Raw genomic sequence first — 12,485 nt, 5'->3', positions numbered from 1 at the left:
TAGGAAGCACTATGAAAGCTTCCTTTGGGAATTGCTTTAAAATTGTAGCTGAGAAACAGCTGTGGTGTATATTTGTAGAAAAGGTTCATAAAAATATTGTTCACACACTGTAGTTTAAATATTTCAAACACAAAGGTAAAAGTGGGAGTCCAAAACAGGTACCCTGAATGTATAAGCATTGCCCACATGGATAAAAGGAGGCTCATTAAATCAGTAGTTGTTTTGCATAAGTAAAAACTGCTGGCATGAGTAAAGGTTGCAGGACGAGGCCAAGGGTATGTCATAATTAGTTTTCACTGTGCTGTCACTTGAACCCCTGGGAAGAAATTTCATTGTTAGCCTGCTCAACAATGCTGAGACATTTTCCATTTTCCACACTGTCAGTCTTAAATCCTATCAGATTTCTGGCTGTGGAAGGCAGACTATCCAGGCAGCTTTATGACGGATACGCTGCACAGGACTGTCCGATTACTGGAATAGGAAAAGCTAAATTTGTTTCTCTCATGCCCTTCCATAGCTGTCGGATCCACTCCTCTGCCAGCCAGCAGCTTTAATCTTTGTCAGACTCGGTAGCTGTGACCCCAAAATAAGTGATTGCAATGGTGACTAATTAACCCAGAGCAGAGCATCCATTTGCAGGACTCAGGTCCCTTTTTTGGTTCTAAAAGAGGGATATCCTGGTCAAACAAACTGCATTATTCCATATATCTATCAGAGAAGCTGCTTCACATCTGGATCAAATTGCAGTCATATAGCGTGGAACATCCACTTGCCATCATGATAGATTGCTGCATCAGTCATACCTGTGAACCTTATTTACAGAGGCACCCCACAATATTTGACTTGGCAGCCATTCCATTTTGACAGCAAATATAGACAAAGACATTTTTTGGCCAAAAGAATATATTACTTTTTAAATGAACTGCCCTGTGTAGTCCTCACTACCACTATCACACACACATGCATCCCTTCAGCTCCTGTCTTGTTAAATGAGAGGGAAATCAGGTCAGTCCTAGGTATTTAAAGTATCTGTCGAAATGGAGGGAGGCTCATCTTGAAGCTATCCTCTTGTCCATCCATGGACACCCTGACACTTTGAGACCAGAAGAGGACAAAAGCAGGAGGGGACACGTGAGTTGTTTTCATTTAGTCTGAGTCAGGTTATGCTCTGAGTTAGCCCTCTGTAAATCAGTGCACTTCCTCTGGATTTACACCTGCATAACTGAAATTCAAGTCTGACCCCCCCACTTTTTTTAATCAGTGTTAACTATTTGCCTTGAAAACAATGAGAATAGGGCTCACCTTAGCCTGACCTCTGGCTGGCTTAGAGCCCAAGAGGTGCAGGGATACAGGTGCCAGCCATTATTAGAGAGCTTGTCCCTTGGCAGCAATCCGGCCTGGTAAAGTGACCACAGGGCAAAAGAGAAGAGGATGCTCTGAGCAAAGTCGGGGATGGGGCAGCAGGTAGTGCACTACATGCATCACAGGAAACGTAGTTGTGTGGATGGAGTCAGGACTCAGGTCATGCTCCTCTGACCAACCATGCTGGCCTAGATCCTGACTCTGCTTTTGCTCACAGCTACCCCACTGCAGCAAAGCCTGTATTAGTAAGAACAGAAATTGGGAGCTGACCCTGCAGCTTGGCACAGTTGGGTGAGGAGAGACAATGATGACACTAACCCATCTTTCATCCCCAACTCCTGCAGTTGACAGTACAGGGTATGGAGAGCAAGCACCCACAGTGGCAATGCAGCTTCAAAGCTGCTTGACTTCAACGATGGTTCTCCAGGGATCATTTCAGGTTTGCAGGATCACTTCAACATGTTGTCCATCCTTTATGCTGGAAGAAGGAGCAGGTGGGATGAAATGTCTCCAGCTGCTCATTTAGCGTCATTCCAGTGGCATAAGGAGACACCCATGGGGTGTCCCAAGGAGATTTACGGTCTCCTCTGAAGTGCATGCAACCAGAGCTTGCCAGAGGATTTTCAGCAAAGCATTTCTTGTTGAAATCAAAACATTTGGGACAACATTAACTCTACAAGTTCCCAGAAGTGAAGAAAAGATTTGAAATGAAAGATCCTTTCATTTGGGTTTGGAATTCTGAAATTTCACTTCGCAACCAATTTTATGAGGGTTTTTTAGTTTTTACATTTTTACAGCACTTCATGTGTGCATCATGCTGTGCTCTCACTGCCATGTAATATGATCACGGCCGGAGTTGAAGACTCTAAAATCCCAAACTTTCTCCACACCAGTCCCTTAATCCAGGCTCATGATCCCACATCCAGTCCAAGTCCAAATGCTATCACTAATTTTAAAGGGGATTGTGACTCTGCTCAGTAAGTGCCACAACCCCATTTAGAGTTACAACCCCTGAGTTTGGGATCCTCAGCTATAATCATGAGGCAGCTGCCACAGAGAGGACTGAACCATAGAATCATAGAAAAATAGCACTGGGAGGGACCTCCAAAGATCATCTAGTCCAACCCCCTGCCAGAGACAGGATCACCCTGTACCCAAGCCATTCTGTACCAATCCATAATCTAAACTCTTCCTAAAACTACCATCTACCCTGACACAATACAAGACATAACATACTAAACTGCCTTAGGTAAAGCAGAGGTATCATGCGAGCCAATGTCCCTGCTTCTACATCTTAAATAGTCGCTGCCCTTCATGATTCTTATAGAATAGGACAGAATATTCAACTACTTTATTGTACTATAATGTGTAGGTAGCATAATATGTTCTGCTACAGGTGACATCATGAAATAATACAAAAAATTAGAAAACCATATTTTTTTAAAAACAAAATCTCAGAGTTCTGAGCCAGACTATGTGCACCCTGTGTTTACATCATCCTTTCTAACTGCTGGACCTCACAGCTGTCAGACTTTACTACTGACTTTCAGCTAACAGAGCTAGGTCTTTCACATCAGACAAAAGAACCTCATGCCTTTATATCCACTGGTCCAGCGTTCTGCCCCCAATGCTAACTACTCATCTGAGAGCCTATGCTTGTACATAAACCTCTCAAGATGCTGGCTCAGATTCCCATCTCTATTACAGTGGTAGAAATCCAAAATATTTCTACTGAAGTGAATTTACACCAGTGGGACAGAACGTCTTTTCCATTCTGTCTGCCCCTTCCCTCCACTAGCAGAAAACCCTTAGCAGCTCTTGCCAGTGTCCATGTCTCAGCATCCATCCCAGCCACAGCTCTGGCATTGAAGATGCAGAAAAACCTAAAGGTCTAGATTTGTGCGCGCTGCACTGGAATATCTTTGCATCTCAATGTGGCTGTTCTGTTTGATGCTGAGAACTAGCCTTTGTGGTTCACCACCTCAGCCTTCTCTAAGGGCTCACAGCCCAAGATCTGGCCCATAGCACACAAGAAGGAAATATTTTATCCCAACAAATTCTAGTTCTGAAAAATGAACACAGCAAAAGAAAAAGAAGCAACCTCCCCTCCCCAACCTTGCACTGGTAACTTCACCTGAAGGTGAAGTACACTGCATCTTCAGGAGCTAGGCATGTGTATGACCCGTCCAGTAAACTCTGCCTGTACAGTAAATTTTACCACATCACTACTCTTATAAATGCCACTACAGGATAAAATGTGCTACTCAGCTGAGGAAGGGCTGATTGATTGAGACTGATTCTAGCAAAGAGAGTTCTGTAGCCTATACACACACACATGCGTGCAGGGTTACTTTGTGTTTTGAGCTGTTTAATTTCTAAATGCACAATTGTCATGAATTCAATGGATGCTTTCTTATGGTGTATAAAATTTGACAAGCTCTAAAATACTTTATAGACCCCCAAAGAGAAGAAATATTTTTTTATGACAAAAGTAATAAGGGCTTTTAAGAAAAATGATTTTAACTCAGGAAACTGTGAGGGCTGTGATTATTCTCTTCTGAGAGTGCCAGAACTGAAAATTAGTGTCTAGATACTGTATTTCTTGGACTGCAGTGCCATGGGTTAATGTTTGGGTTTTTTCCTGTATTTTCTATACCTTTTGCCTTCAGCTGGTATTGAAAATAACTGTTAAAAAACTTTGATGGAACTATCAGCTGGGAAGAAGAAGAGGCTGTAATTAAAATTAAGCCTTGGGTTTAAACAGATATGTAACATATAAACCAATAAATGTCAAACCACAGCTGGCAGGTGCATATGGGTAGTATGTAAGTGGCCCATTTAAGCATGTGTGTGAGTGTGATAATGCAGCCATTGCCATCAAATCAGCATAAGCAAGTGGTCTTCAATAGATTAAACTCCCCTTAAATGCCAATGGGGACACCCTGAAACTCCTGAGGATAGATGATTTGTTCGTTAAGGTCATCTTGTAGCTGAGGTAGGAATCTACAGTGCCTCATGAGCAGTTCAGACAGTCTCAAATATTGTTGTTTAGAGAGGGTCATAAAGCCAACTTTTCCTGGGAAGAAAATCCTGGTTATAAAATGTTCCTCTTGGAAAAATATCCGTTTTCCTGAAGGACACTTCTAACCAACTCAAACCAAGGCTGTTTTCTTTCAAAATGACATTTTGAAGTAAAAATGTTCATTCAGACTCAATCCCAGGATGTCCGTCTTGTTTCAAAATGCCAATTTAAGATGAAGATTTCTATTTTGAGTTGGCTTGCTCTATTCCAATCAAAATCAAGAAGGCATAATTTTTCCATTGGGATTGACATTTTTCTTATTTTGGCATTAGGACAAAAATTATCTTTTTCCTGTTGGGATGCTTAACATCTCAGAGAGCTCTATTGCATTTTCAAAGAGCAAAGAATGTTGCAAACTGCAGGCAGGACCACGAGACACATTTGCTCACACATTGCAGGGCACTTTTCTTCTGTAAATCATTCATCCAGCGCAGATCCCTGTGGACCCTTCATATAATAAAGATGCAAAGGAGTGTGTGGGGGGACATACTTGTGAGCAGTGGTAAAGCAGCCAATTAGTCAGTAACTCCCCACTCTCTTTGCAAACAATAAGCACCAGCTGCATCTGCAGAATTCCCAGATGTTCAAAGAAAGGACATTAACCAACACATGCATTTCTTAAGGGGTGTTTCATTGTTTCAAAAGTGCTTTGCGCTTCATGCCTCAGCTGCATATGGCTAAATTAGGAAGCAGTAGCACAAGAATGAGGATACTGGAAGCAGTCAGCCCTCCTTGTCACCTAGTAATCAGCACTTCACTACTGGTGAGTAGTACTCACAATCCACTCAGCATGTTCCCTGGCTCAAGCTGAACAGCATCTTGCTCTGTGAATAAGTCCACTCAGTTAAGAGGACCATATGGAAAGCAAGAAGCTATCTGGGCCAGGAAGAGGGAGCACAATTTGGCCCTTATACTACTTAGATTTGAAAGACAAAGTGGCATACTGTATTGCTTATGGCCTCAATGCTGCCAACTTGATTAGTAGTGTAACAAGTGGTGGGCAATCACGGCACCAGCCTTGGACAGCACCATAGAGGGGATGCTCCCAGGTCCCCTCTGCCCGCAGCCACCTATTATTCTCTTGAGTGCAGAAGCATAACTAATCAGGTCTGTGCCTCGGCACATCTCCCTTCTCTGTCTGCTGCCCCAGCCCTGCTTTCCTGCCACGCCTTTCACCACCAAATTCACTCCCTGTGCCAACTAGCAGTGGTTGGAATTGGTGGCATGTTTCCTTTCTTGTATTCAGTGTGTTCCCTTGCCCCTCAGCTGCTAGCTCCCTGGCCCTCCCTGCTCTCTTTCTAACACCTGTAATACAGCCCCCACCACTGAATTCACCTGTCCTCCCCACAGCAGTTAATTTTGATGGAAACTGGCAGCAAGATTAAGAGGAGGCCACAGCTGCAGTAGGAGGGCATGAGAGCAAGCAAGAGGGAAGTCCTTGGCACAGAGCAGGGAGGGCTAGGGCAGAAGCAGGCACTTCAGGCACTACAGGGAAATAGTTCAGGAGATGAGGAATGCATGGAGCAGGGTGGAGAAGGAGGATGCTGGCCCAGGGTGCAAACCTTACTTGTTACATTTCTGATCTGGATGTCAGAGAAGCTCTTCTCTTTACAGCTCCACTGTAAGGAGGTGAGGACAATTCATTCTTTGGCCTGCTGTCAGAATGGTGCTCCTTGCACAGGGTGTACAGTACATTGATACAGCCCAAAGCAAGGCCCTACCCACAGTAAAGTATGGGAGAATTAGATTCTTTGTGAATCGGTGATTGAGAAGACTCCCTGCCCATTGTCCCCAGTAAAGGTGTCTGTTATTCTACTGACAACTCACAGGGACGTGTCTGCTCTGGACAGGACTGGCCCTGGCCCTAATGCAGCTTCTCAAGGCAGCCGTAGACAGCATGGGTACTGTTTGTGGCATGACCAAGCAGTAGTGTAATTAGGGGTAGGCGAGTGGGGCACTAGCTCCAGGCCCTGATTTAGAGGGGAACCACATACACATGCTCCAGCAGGCTTTTTCCCCAGGGCATAAAACGCACTAATTACTCCTCTGTGGCCATGTTCTGGTGACCTTCACTAGGGCTCCAATGTACAAAGAAATGCAGAGTTTGCAGTACTGACCCCTGTCCTTGGAAGAAGAAGAAAGTAGAAAGAGCTATGACTCTACCACTCAGTGTGCTGGCCAGCAAAGCTGAGGGGATGCTGTAGACTAAGTAGGCATTAAGGTGTTTATTAATAGTGACATGGTATAGCATTTTGTTGCATTCACTTGACCAAAGTTTGGGTAAGAGAAGAAGAGGCAAAGAAAATGATCAGGCCAGAGAATGGCACAAGGCACGAGCGATTTCAGAAAATTCAAGATGGAATGGAAAAAAACTCAGTCTGAGGTCTCATCAAAGTTGCTTAAAGTCCATTTAGTGATTAGATGAGGCTAATTCTAGGCAAGATATAGCTTATATAGGTAATAAGAATAGGCATAGCTGCTATTCTAATTAATATTCCTATTAGGAACACTTGTTAATGTTTTTTACCTTCAGTAAGCTTTTTGATATTTTAACTATGGAGTATAAACAGCTGAATTCATCTCAGAATCTTTGCTCTTCTGCTTTGAACTAGTTCTTGCTGATTAGCCTATCTGCAGATGAACTAAGATAAGCGCTCTTTTAAAACTTAATTTGAAATGTAGATAAGAAGGTCCTTTTCCTAATGGGCTGACCACCTGTTAGAGCCCTTGTTAAAAGACTTTATGGCTTAGAAATGTTAAGATGAAATTGCTTTCAAATATCGATGATTGTTATGCCTTGAGATTAACGTGCCTTTTGTAAATTTTAATCATTGGCCTGATATGCCTTATCTGTACTGTTTTAGTCATTTATTTCTTTTCTGTATTTTGTTATTGAATTTGATATTAAAAAATAGAGACAGTCTTATACTGTGAGTACTTTTGGTGGGATTGGCTCTCTGAACTTTTCTTGGTTCTCACAACCCATCTGAGGGTCAACAATGGTCAGGGTATATCACATGACTGCTCACCCCAGGAGCACTGCTGGGCATCACACCTTGGAGAAGCATATTTGGCACTCCCTTAGAATCATGAACCCGCTCATTTCCCCCTATTAGGGCTACACCTAAAGGTAGAGGGATCTCATAAAATACATAGTCTACCTCCTTCCATTCTCACCTGGAGCCAAAAGAATTCTTGCTGCTCATTCTGTTTCCATAGCTGAATATTTTCTAAGAGTTCAGCTATCCCTCCTTTGCTTGCATCTGCAGCACTAGCTTTCTTCACAGTGGTCTCCCATTCAAGACCTAGCCAGGCCCAGGACAGTTCAGCTTCCAAAATCAGGTATACCCAGTCTAGTGTGCTCACAGCAGATTACAGCATAGAGTCATAGAGAAGTAGGGATGGAAGACACCTCCATAGTTTCATAGATGTAGGGTCGGAAGGGACCTGAGCAGATCATCAAGTCTGACCCCCTGCCATGGCAGGAAAGAGTACTGGGCTCAAACGACCCCGGCAAGGTGTTCATCCAGCCTCCTCTTAAAGACCCCCAGGGTAGGAGCCAGCACCACTTCTCTTGGAAGTTGGTTCCAGATCCTAGCCGCCCTGACAGTGAAGTAGCACCTCCTGATATCTAGTCTGAATCTCCCCTCTGCCAGCTTGTGACCATTATTTCCAGTCACCCAGTTAGTGCCCTACTTTTACCTTGCTACCAAGAGCATGTGCCAGTGCTCTAATCCTTAACAGGCTTCTTTGTTTAATGTTTCTAAATATCTTCTCACTAGACATATCACAGACAACCAGACAGCTGCTTCAGCCCCCTCAAACATGGCCTTTCTAATTGGCTGAGCCAGCTGGGGGTTTGGTGCCCTTCTTTCCCCACAGTACAAGTGAAGGAATAATTTGAACAAAATCAAACACCCCATGAGACTCAGCAATGTTTGTTTAACTCCAGAATTGGTGTCAGCATTCACACACGCACGCTCCCTTGTAGCTGCTGACAACAGAAGTTCCAAGATATCACACGAGATGCTGTGGCTGCAGCATTCCCAGTTCAACCACTTTCAGGGGACATCAGAAATCGCAAAGAAAGCGGTTTGACCTCAGAAGCAATGCAGCCCTTTGCATAGAATAAAGAAGTTCATAAAAGCTTCGGAGACTTTTCAATGTTCTTCTCAACAGAAACCTCAAAGCTTTTCAGATCCTCTTGTGGCTAAATGAAATGCACACAGAGCTGTAAATTCCATTCCTTTCTTTTTTGTCTTTGAGTGGCAAGAGTTGTAAACTGTAGTTATTTAAGTTACAATGCCTTTTTACATATATTTATTCAAGACAGCAGTTTTTTAAACCTTCTGTTAATAATAATATGAAGTCCTCTTAATTAATGGAGCTCGTAAAAGCTACACTGGCATCCAGAGCTAGAATTGACAAGAGAAATTACTTCTGCAGAAACATAACAATGAACTTGTGTGCAAATCACAATACTGATAAGAATTATGTACTGCATCTGGTTTCAATTTGCAGTTTTGACCTTTCACTGAAAATGAATTTTAATAGGCAATTGACTTAAATAATTGGTATGTGTCCAAATCAATATGGGAACGTGATGGCTAAGTGGTTAAAATAATTGAGGTGTATGCGATTTTTTTAAAAGACTTTAAGATTCAGGTCATAGAGTTCATGTTTACAGAGATGAGAATTCAGCTGTAAGGCTGGGCTCACACTAAAGCAGCAAGTATGTGCAACATTTGGCAAACCGTCTTTTTATCTCCTGGAGCATTCTCAGGGGAGCATTATAGAGTGAATGATTCCCTCACTCTAATAAAGAAGCAGGGTGCAATTCTCAAATCCTTTGCTCTTGTGTTTGGGACAATGAAGATAGTAGCTCTATGCTCTCTTTGGTAAGGCGGGTAGATAAACACACTTACCTCCCATTGTCGGATGTTAGTGCAGTCTTTGGGCATGCCTCTTAACGTGGACAATGGCAGGTTTATAGCACCGGAGACTATTAAGGACATGTTCTCTCTTCTCTAATTCACACAAACAAATTTAACACCAGGCATTAGAAACACAGTTACTATATAGGCAGAAGGCAGGGCAGGGTGGCACCTTAGAGACTAAGTGGGTCGGAAAGTTATAAGCTTTCATAGGCAACAACATATTGCATCAGATGCTATGAATACAGTTACTCTACAGTGAGAAAAAGGACTTTGAAAGATGGCCCATTGAGGTTCCATGTTATTTTATGACAGCTTCTTTTTCCTACCTGCCAGCACTTACCAGCTTGGTCTGGGACTGAAAGGTCCAGCTGTGCCCTGCTACCTCAACAACATCCCCATTGCTGTGGATTCTACGCTGCTGACGATTTTGTCAATGATGTAGCAGGCAGACCACCTCCATCCTGGTCTTCCATCGCTGAGCTGGCCTTGAAGATCTCACAGAGGAACAAACTTTTGCATTGGTAAAATGAACAGATACGACTCAGTGGCACACGCAGATCTCAAATGCAGTCTGAGATGCTGCTCCTCACTACACTTATAGGCATCTGCAATTTTGGGGTGATGAAGAGGAGAGCTTTGCTGCTTACAAAGAGGAACAAGCCCTGCCCTGTACTCATGTACAGCTGTATTCAAGGGGATGATGTGGGTGTGATGCAGAAGAAAGATTCCCCCAGAAACTGATGCTTCAATTTGCCCTACTTTTAAATAGCCTCTGTGCCAGGTTCATCACTGAATGCTGACCAGTGGCTCTAATGTTGAGCAGAAGGATTCTGGCTTTTTTACAGTACATAAGAGATAAGTCTAGAGCTGGTTAGAAAATATCTTATCTTTTCCCACAGAAAACTATGAATCTTTAACAGAAACTTGGACACTCCCATTTCAATGTAGAAATCCTTCCTGGAAAGTGCTGTCTGAGCACTTCAAACTCCCAGTCTCCACTCTAGACTGAGCCACCTGATCAAATGGCATCTCCTACAATGAACTAGGATTTTACCCTCTGACAAGAAGTAGACAGGATGTAATGGGAATTCAGGATTCATACTGTATTGCTACTGGGGAACCCATCCAGTAAAGGGGAATGAATTCATAGAAAAATCCAGAGTATATTTCCCAGGGAGCACTGCAGCAGCATCGCCAGTTCTAAATACCGTAGTTTTGGAACTTTCAGGTTTTTGCTAAAAAAGTTCAAAAATTTCTGTGGAAAGTGGGTGTTGTTGCAAAAAAATCACCTATATTGTTTTTTTTTTAGAAACTTAGTTTTGCATTAAAAATAGTTTCATTTGAAAGCTTTCCTAAATTAACCGTTCTCACTCACAGAGAAGACAGAACTGCCTTTGCAGATGCTTAGCCACTGCAGAAGACCAGCATCTCCACTTGAAGTCTTTGGTATTGGCCATTAAGAGAGAGAATCCTGGATTGGATGCATCTGTCTCCTCACATATTTATATGTCAACTGCTGCTACACTCTGGTGTCTATGATTAACATAAGACTTGGAATAAGCAGGGGTATCACCGAGCATGGCCCTGGGTGGGACCTTGCCAGCTGTTGTGAAGTGCTGAGTCCCCTTGATGAGCTGTGCCCCTGTCAAATTCAAGTCTTAGGAAGAGAGTTGGTAAAAACATGTTCACTATTAACAGCTGCTCTTGTACCTGCCCCATGCTCAGATTCCTTCCCTTAGATCCATCTCTCTTCTCTGCAAACCAACCAGCTGTGGCTGAATGTAAGACAGGGCAGGGAGAGGTGGGACTATCCTGCTGACCCATGCTGAAATGGGTCCAGATGCAACTCATTTGCTTCACTCCAGGTTATAAGGGAGTTTCTGCTCTGCTTCCTGGAAGAGTGGGAAGTTTGGACTTGATGGCTATAGTAGGATAGACTTTTGTAGGGTGGGTGATTTGAAACTTTTGTCTGGCTCCAGTCAGATGCCTCTGTCTTCGGTGGCTGGCATTGGCTGCAAAGAGAACAGCTGTTTCGGGAACTAAGATGTAGGTCACTAGGGTAACGGATCTGGCTTTGTTTGTATTCAAAACAGCTGCCTCACTTGGAGGCTGAATGGCTAATTGCAGGGAGCAGGCACTAAGGAGCCAGAGGGGAGTGTGCTTGGAAACACTGAACAAGAAAGCAAAACTGCTTAAATAAATACAGCTAAATGGTCTGGCCCTTCTGGGGGCATTGAGCTGGTATAGATCAGTGGCCTTTAGCAGGCCTTTTCCAGTTCATACCATGGCAAGATTGGACTTGCTAGAGCAGTGCTTCTCAATCTTTTTTTAGACTCAAAGTACCTCTCCATAACTTTGAGAATTGCATGGGACCTGAATTCAAAAACTAATTTATTAATTACAGGGTCTACTAATTTATTAATTATAGTGCCTACCTCACTGCAGAGGGGACAGGCAGTGAAAGTGGAGGAGCAGCTAAGCAGGGAGAGTTGGAGCTTGCCCTTACCTGATTATTTCTTCACACCTGAGCCTGCCTTTATCTGCTTATCTCCTCACACCATGCTTCTCTCTTCATACTTCCTGCCTGCCCTTCAAAGGATCTTGTGGCACCCCAGGATGCCCCACACCCTGGCTGAGAACTGCTATACAGGAGCAATAAGCCTGAGGCAAAGGAGAAGATGCAGATGCCTAGGAGGCAGTCATCTATGTGTATCCCTTTTAGATATGAGACCCTAAAGAAGATGTTGCTGCAGTGCTTTCTTTTTAGTGTCAGAACTCATGGTAGAGGTGATATCTTTTATTAGAACAACTAGATTTTGCAAAAAAAAAAAAAAAAGGCTTTAATTTAATTTCTTTCTAGTGTGTCCTTCTTAGGGCAAGGGTAGTCACAGCCACACTTAGCTGGTTAAATGAATCATCTTTCTGCAGTGAAAGGAAGGGTCAGGCTAAGAAGGAGCACATGTCAGAAGTGAGAGCTGATAAGAATGGTACTCTCCAGTCCCTAGGTATTGCTACCTGTAGGGTCTGTGTTAAAGATAAAACTGAGCATGCTGCTAATAAATGCCTAATTCTACAAGCTTTGCCTGTTTGTTTCTCTCTACGAG

Source organism: Alligator sinensis, unplaced genomic scaffold (genome assembly GCF_000455745.1).
Source record: "Alligator sinensis unplaced genomic scaffold, ASM45574v1 scaffold874_1, whole genome shotgun sequence".
Lineage (NCBI taxonomy): Eukaryota > Metazoa > Chordata > Crocodylia > Alligatoridae > Alligator > Alligator sinensis.
The sequence above is the reverse complement of the archived record's forward strand: the minus strand, read 5'-3'. Positions refer to the sequence as shown.